This window comes from Haemaphysalis longicornis, unplaced genomic scaffold (genome assembly GCF_048455015.1).
Source record: "Haemaphysalis longicornis isolate Haplotype H1 unplaced genomic scaffold, Haemaphysalis longicornis Haplotype H1 scaffold_6, whole genome shotgun sequence".
NCBI classification, from domain to species: Eukaryota; Metazoa; Arthropoda; class Arachnida; order Ixodida; family Ixodidae; genus Haemaphysalis; species Haemaphysalis longicornis.
This window is the reverse complement of record NW_027526407.1, coordinates 174,110,802-174,117,705: the sequence shown is the minus strand read 5'-3', so window position 1 is coordinate 174,117,705 and position 6,904 is coordinate 174,110,802. Positions and strand designations below refer to the sequence as shown.

The 6,904-nt window shown below is 48.0% G+C and overlaps 1 non-coding gene across 1 annotated transcript; it reads left to right on the top strand.

Moving 5' to 3' along the window:
• The first annotated feature begins 2,670 nt into the window (after nt 1–2,670).
• Nucleotides 2,671–2,743, top strand: Trnat-ggu (transfer RNA threonine (anticodon GGU)). Its single transcript has one exon. It is a non-coding gene; the product is annotated as a tRNA-Thr (tRNA).
• Nucleotides 2,744–6,904: the final 4,161 nt, after the last annotated feature.

Genomic DNA, 6,904 nt, shown 5'->3' with positions numbered 1-6,904 from the left:
ACAGAAATAAGGATTGGCAGTCAAGAAGACCTCGGAAAGCAAAGGGGAGGTTGTGGTAGGCCATTGAAACAGATCAAGAATTTGGAAAGAAAGAAAGAAAGCGAAGAAAAAATGCCCGCCAGGTGGGATCCGAACCCACGACCTCCAGAATACCGGTCTGGTGCGATAACCACTACGCTACCGGCGGGGCGATTTTCTCCCCCGCTTTATGGGGTATTTATGTCAATGTAATTTTGTTCCTGTGCTTGGGGGTGGTAGCCAGCGCCACTCTGACTTCTCGGGGTGAAGGGGACCTTCTTTTTAATCCCCGCGCCGTGACTCGAGTGTCTACGACATGTCGAGAGTGGTCAACCAGCGTTGAACCCTCTTAAGCTCCCTATGGCACCAAGACTGCCAGAACAGAGGCCCTCGCTATGCATGTAGCCAATCAGAATAAGAAATGAGGGACTCGTAGAAATAACACAGAAATAAGGATTGGCAGTCAAGAAGACCTCGGAAAGCAAAGGGGAGGTTGTGGTAGGCCATTGAAACAGATCAAGAATTTGGAAAGAAAGAAAGAAAGCGAAGAAAAAATGCCCGCCAGGTGGGATCCGAACCCACGACCTCCAGAATACCGGTCTGGTGCGATAACCACTACGCTACCGGCGGGGCGCTTTTCTCCCCCGCTTTCTGGGGTATTTATGTCAATGTAATTTTGTTCCTGTGCTTGGGGGTGGTAGCCAGCGCCACTCTGACTTCTCGGGGTGAAGGGGACCTTCTTTTTAATCCCCGCGCCGTGACTGGAGTGTCTACGACATGTCGAGAGTGGTCAACCAGCGTTGAACCCTCTTAAGCTCCCTATGGCACCAAGACTGCCAGAACAGAGGCCCTCGCTATGCATGTAGCCAATCAGAATAAGAAATGAGGGACTCGTAGAAATAACACAGACATAAGGATTGGCAGTCAAGAAGACCTAGGAAAGCAAAGGGGAGGTTGTGGTAGGCCATTGAAACAGATCAAGAATTTGGAAAGAAAGAAAGAAAGCGAAGAAAAAATGCCCGCCAGGTGGGATCCGAACCCACGACCTCCAGAATACCGGTCTGGTGCGATAACCACTACGCTACCGGCGGGGCGATTTTCTCCCCCGCTTTCTGGGGTATTTACGTCAATGTAATTTTGTTCCTGTGCTTGGGGGTGGTAGCCAGCGCCACTCTGACTTCTCGAGGTGAAGGGGACCTTCTTTTTAATCCCCGCGCCGTGACTCGAGTGTCTACGACATGTCGAGAGTGGTCACCCAGCGTTGAACCCTCTTAAGCTCCCTATGGCACCAAGACTGCCAGAACAGAGGCCCTCGCTATGCATTTAGCCAATCAGAATAAGAAATGAGGGACTCGTAGAAATAACACAGAAATAAGGATTGGCAGTCAAGAAGACCTCGGAAAGCAAAGGGGAGGTTGTGGTAGGCCATTGAAACAGATCAAGAATTTGGAAAGGAAGAAAGAAAGCGAAGAAAAAATGCCCGCCAGGTGGGATCCGAACCCACGACCTCCAGAATACCGGTCTGGTGCGATAACCACTACGCTACCGGCGGGGCGATTTTCTCCCCCGCTTTCTGGGGTATTTATGTCAATGTAATTTTGTTCCTGTGCTTGGGGGTGGTAGCCAGCGCCACTCTGACTTCTCGAGGTGAAGGGGACCTTCTTTTTAATCCCCGCGCCGTGACTCGAGTGTCTACGACATGTCGAGAGTGGTCACCCAGCGTTGAACCCTCTTAAGCTCCCTATGGCACCAAGACTGCCAGAACAGAGGCCCTCGCTATGCATGTAGCCAATCAGAATAAGAAATGAGGGACTCGTAGAAATAACACAGAAATAAGGATTGGCAGTCAAGAAGACCTCGGAAAGCAAAGGGGAGGTTGTGGTAGGCCATTGAAACAGATCAAGAATTTGGAAAGAAAGAAAGAAAGCGAAGAAAAAATGCCCGCCAGGTGGGATCCGAACCCACGACCTCCAGAATACCGGTCTGGTGCGATAACCACTACGCTACCGGCGGGGCGATTTTCTCCCCCGCTTTCTGGGGTATTTATGTCAATGTAATTTTGTTCCTGTGCTTGGGGGTGGTAGCCAGCGCCACTCTGACTTCTCGGGGTGAAGGGGACCTTCTTTTTAATCCCCGCGCCGTGACTCGAGTGTCTACGACATGTCGAGAGTGGTCAACCAGCGTTGAACCCTCTTAAGCTCCCTATGGCACCAAGACTGCCAGAACAGAGGCCCTCGCTATGGGTTCGGATCCCACCTGGCGGGCATTTTTTCTTCGCTTTCTTTCGTTCTTTCCAAATTCTTGATCTGTTTCAATGGCCTACCACAACCTCCCCTTTGCTTTCCGAGGTCTTCTTGACTGCCAATCCTTATTTCTGTGTTATTTCTACGAGTCCCTCATTTCTTATTCTGATTCGCTACATGCATAGCGAGGGCCTCTGTTCTGGCAGTCTTGGTGCCATAGGGAGCTTAAGAGGGTTCAACGCTGGTTGACCACTCTCGACATGTCGTAGACACTCGAGTCACGGCGCGGGGATTAAAAAGAAGGTCCCCTTCACCCCGAGAAGTCAGAGTGGCGCTGGCTACCACCCCCAAGCACAGGAACAAAATTACATTGACATAAATACCCCAGAAAGCGGGGGAGAAAATCGCCCCGCCGGTAGCGTAGTGGTTATCGCACCAGACCGGTATTCTGGAGGTCGTGGGTTCGAATCCCACCTGGCGGGCATTTTTTCTTCGCTTTCTTTCTTTCTTTCCAAATTCTTGATCTGTTTCAATGGCCTACCACAACCTCCCCTTTGCTTTCCGAGGTCTTCTTGACTGCCAATCCTTATTTCTGTGTTATTTCTACGAGTCCCTCATTTCTTATTCTGATTCGCTACATGCATAGCGAGGGCCTCTGTTCTGGCAGTCTTGGTGCCATAGGGAGCTTAAGAGGGTTCAACGCTGGTTGACCACTCTCGACATGTCGTAGACACTCGAGTCACGGCGCGGGGATTAAAAAGAAGGTCCCCTTCACCCCGAGAAGTCAGAGTGGCGCTGGCTACCACCCCCAAGCACAGGAACAAAATTACATTGACATAAATACCCCAGAAAGCGGGGGAGAAAATCGCCCCGCCGGTAGCGTAGTGGTTATCGCACCAGACCGGTATTCTGGAGGTCGTGGGTTCGGATCCCACCTGGCGGGCATTTTTTCTTCGCTTTCTTTCTTTCTTTCCAAATTCTTGATCTGTTTCAATGGCCTACCACAACCTCCCCTTTGCTTTCCGAGGTCTTCTTGACTGCCAATCCTTATTTCTGTGTTATTTCTACGAGTCCCTCATTTCTTATTCTGATTCGCTACATGCATAGCGAGGGCCTCTGTTCTGGCAGTCTTGGTGCCATAGGGAGCTTAAGAGGGTTCAACGCTGGGTGACCACTCTCGACATGTCGTAGACACTCGAGTCACGGCGCGGGGATTAAAAAGAAGGTCCCCTTCACCCCGAGAAGTCAGAGTGGCGCTGGCTACCACCCCCAAGCACAGGAACAAAATTACATTGACATAAATACCCCAGAAAGCGGGGGAGAAAATCGCCCCGCCGGTAGCGTAGTGGTTATCGCACCAGACCGGTATTCTGGAGGTCGTGGGTTCGGATCCCACCTGGCGGGCATTTTTTCTTCGCTTTCTTTCTTTCTTTCCAAATTCTTGATCTGTTTCAATGGCCTACCACAACCTCCCCTTTGCTTTCCGAGGTCTTCTTGACTGCCAATCCTTATTTCTGTGTTATATATATATATATATATATATATATATATATATATATATATATCGCACCAGACTGGTATTCTGGAGGTCGTGGGTTCGGATACCACCTGGCGGGCATTTTTTCTCCACTTTCTTATTTTCCAAATTCTTTATCTTGAACTACTACAACCTCCCCTTTGCTTTCCGAGGTCTTCTTGACTGCGAATTCTTATTTCTGTCTTATTTTCAACGAGCCCCTCATTTCCTATTCTGATTCGCTATATAACTATATATATATATATATATATATATATATATACATATATATATGAGGGTTGGCAGTCAAGAAAACCTCGGAAAGCAAAGGGGAGGTTGTGGTACGTCATTGAAACAGATAAAAAATTTGGAAAGAAAGAAAGAAAGCGGAGAAAAAATGCCCTCCAGGTGGGATCCGAACCCACGACCTCCAGAATACTGGCCTGGTGTGATAACCACTACGCTACCCGTGAGGCGATTTTCCCCCCCGCTTTCTGGGGTATTTATGTCAATGAATTTTTTTTCCTGTGCTGGGGGGGGGGGTGACAAGCGCCACTCTCACTTCTCGGGGTGAAGAACCTTCTTTTTAATCCCCGCGCCGTGACTCGAGTGTATACGACATGTAGAGAGCGCTGGCCCTCTTAAGCTACCTATGGCACCAAGACTCCCAGAACAGAGGCCCTCGCTTTGCATGTAGCGAATCAGAATAGGAAATGAGGAGCTCGTAGAGAAAACACAGAAATAAGGGGTTGGCAGTCAAGAAAACCTCGGAAAGCAAAGGGGAGGTTGTGGTAGGTCATTGAAACAGATAAAGAATTTGGAAAGAAAGAAAGAAAGCGGAGGAAAAATGCCCTCCAGGTAGGATCCAAACCCACGACCTAGTTTTGATTTTACTTGAGGCATTTGCTTCATAGCTCACACAAAGGCTGGAGTGGTATGTTCGATACGTTCCGAACGTTGGACACTTGAAGTTCCGTACTGTATGTTCTGGTTTAAATGTCGAAGCCTCTGCTTACCTGCTAACCAAAACGCTCTGCAGATGAAATAGCTAAAATGATGATATTGTCAGGGCTGGTGAGACTTTCAGAGTATCTGCTTCCAAGCTCACTCAAAGGCACACCATAAGACTTTTTCCGAATGTAATATTGTCTCCGGGTCTCTTTATAGTTTTGCTTGGCTAACACCCTAATCTTTTTGTAATTCATTGTCTTTGGGTTTCAATCTTTTTAGTTATGATGTAGCCAGGTGGTCTGAATGAAGTATAGAAGCACCCCAATTGAAATGTTTTTCTTGCACAGTTCCCGGCGATTATCTGCATTTGCAGCAGGAATGCATCGTCGACAATATTCCACTGTTCCCTTTCGTCTTTTCCGAAGCAATGATTGCCGGGTTATCTTACCCACAGCACTTTCGGCATGTTAGGTGTTGAGACAGGGATTTTTTGTTTAGCAACATGTAATCTGTAGGGCACGCTCTCATGAATACTTGTGCGGGGAGTAAGAACGATGCGAAAACATGGGCATGAAATAAAGCCACTACTGATACTCGGGCGGAGTCCGACGCTGCACCCACTTGCGCAGGTTGCCTGGATGGATATGCAATGTTCCCCACTCCAAAGGCGCGGAGGAGTCTGTGGTGTCACGACTGTACTGGGAATAATCACTGACAAGGAACAGCATGCTAGCATTCCTGCGGCTCCGGCGTGGCACCTTTGGCTTAAACGTACGTGAAAAGGTCGTGTTTAATTTTATTTCTTGCCAGACGAGCACTGTGATAGAGACCATGTTGTTTGAAGTAAGCACCTCCAAAACGTGCAGAAAAACTCCCAACCATGAAAACACCTTTGTGCAAGTGTGTTCCTGGAATGAGGGGTTGATGTATCAGTCGTCCCCTAACTCCGTGCGGTGACGCAGGAGGCGGGCATAGTGGACAAACTTACCAGCCTAACAACTGACAAATACAAGTAATAGCCCATCTGTTCACCGTTGGCGCCGGTTCAGTACGCTGGGAAGAGGCCGACTTATAAGTATCATCTACAACGCCGGATAATTGAAGCGAACCTTAACGCACATGCTGCTCAACCTACGAAGCGATGACGATGATGCACCTACTGCTATATCTACAACTCCGACGTGAAGTACGTGTATCTCTACGATTGCAGGTGGGTACATTCAAGTGTCCGTGTGTCTTAAAATTTTATACCGCCATGGGAGATGAATCCGAAGCGTCGCTCTTACTGGTTGGTAAATGCCTGAGTACACGATGGACAAGTGAGGGGCGCACAAAGCTTTCCAGATGGTGTGGCTGGGGAAACGCCACCCTTATCTGTCAGTTGTATATTTTCTCGCAGACATTGATCAAGTCGGTGCGGATGCAGTTGTGCAATAAGCCAGGAAGAACGTTTAGGTGAAAGATAAACAACTTTGCGGGTTACGTATTTATTTTAAATTAGTTGAATGTTTCCACAAGTGAGACTGTCTTCGTCAAGGATTGTGTTACAATTGACACAAAACTCTTTTCTATACATAAAATGTGAGGTATTCTTTTGATCCTCACTCTGGTTGAAGACAACCGTAAAAGAAAACAACTGAGCAGAGAAAAAAGTGCCGAATGTTGCAACCATAAGGCTGTTGCAATGATGGTGCGGGTAGAAAGAGGATTTAAAATAAGGAGAAAAAGAAAAGCAGAGGCAAGGATAAAAAAGAGGAGTTGTAGAAAACTTAGAACAAAAGAAAAGGATAGGGATTGGGAAGTGGGCCAAAATTTTGGATAGGAGAGCTGCTACATTGATGAAGTGAAAGCTGACCAGCCCAGTACAACCAGCGAAAGTAAATACAGGAGGAGTTGAACGGAAGCATGTATGAAGGCCGCAGACTTGGCGCCACAATTGCTGCGTGGACGAACACTTGGAATTGCAAAATGAGGAGGGGAAATTGCGTTTACAGAGAAACAGGCGATACCGCCGCTTCGCATGACCTTTGTTCATCCGCATCCTGGAGGCTGAGAAAACCTCGAACACCAACTTGCAGTACAAATCACAGCTGGCTTCCAGCAATTAGAAAACGCAGGGCTCGTGTTACTGAAATAACCAGCTCGTAGAGTTCCGAAAGGGCCGGAGGGGGCACTC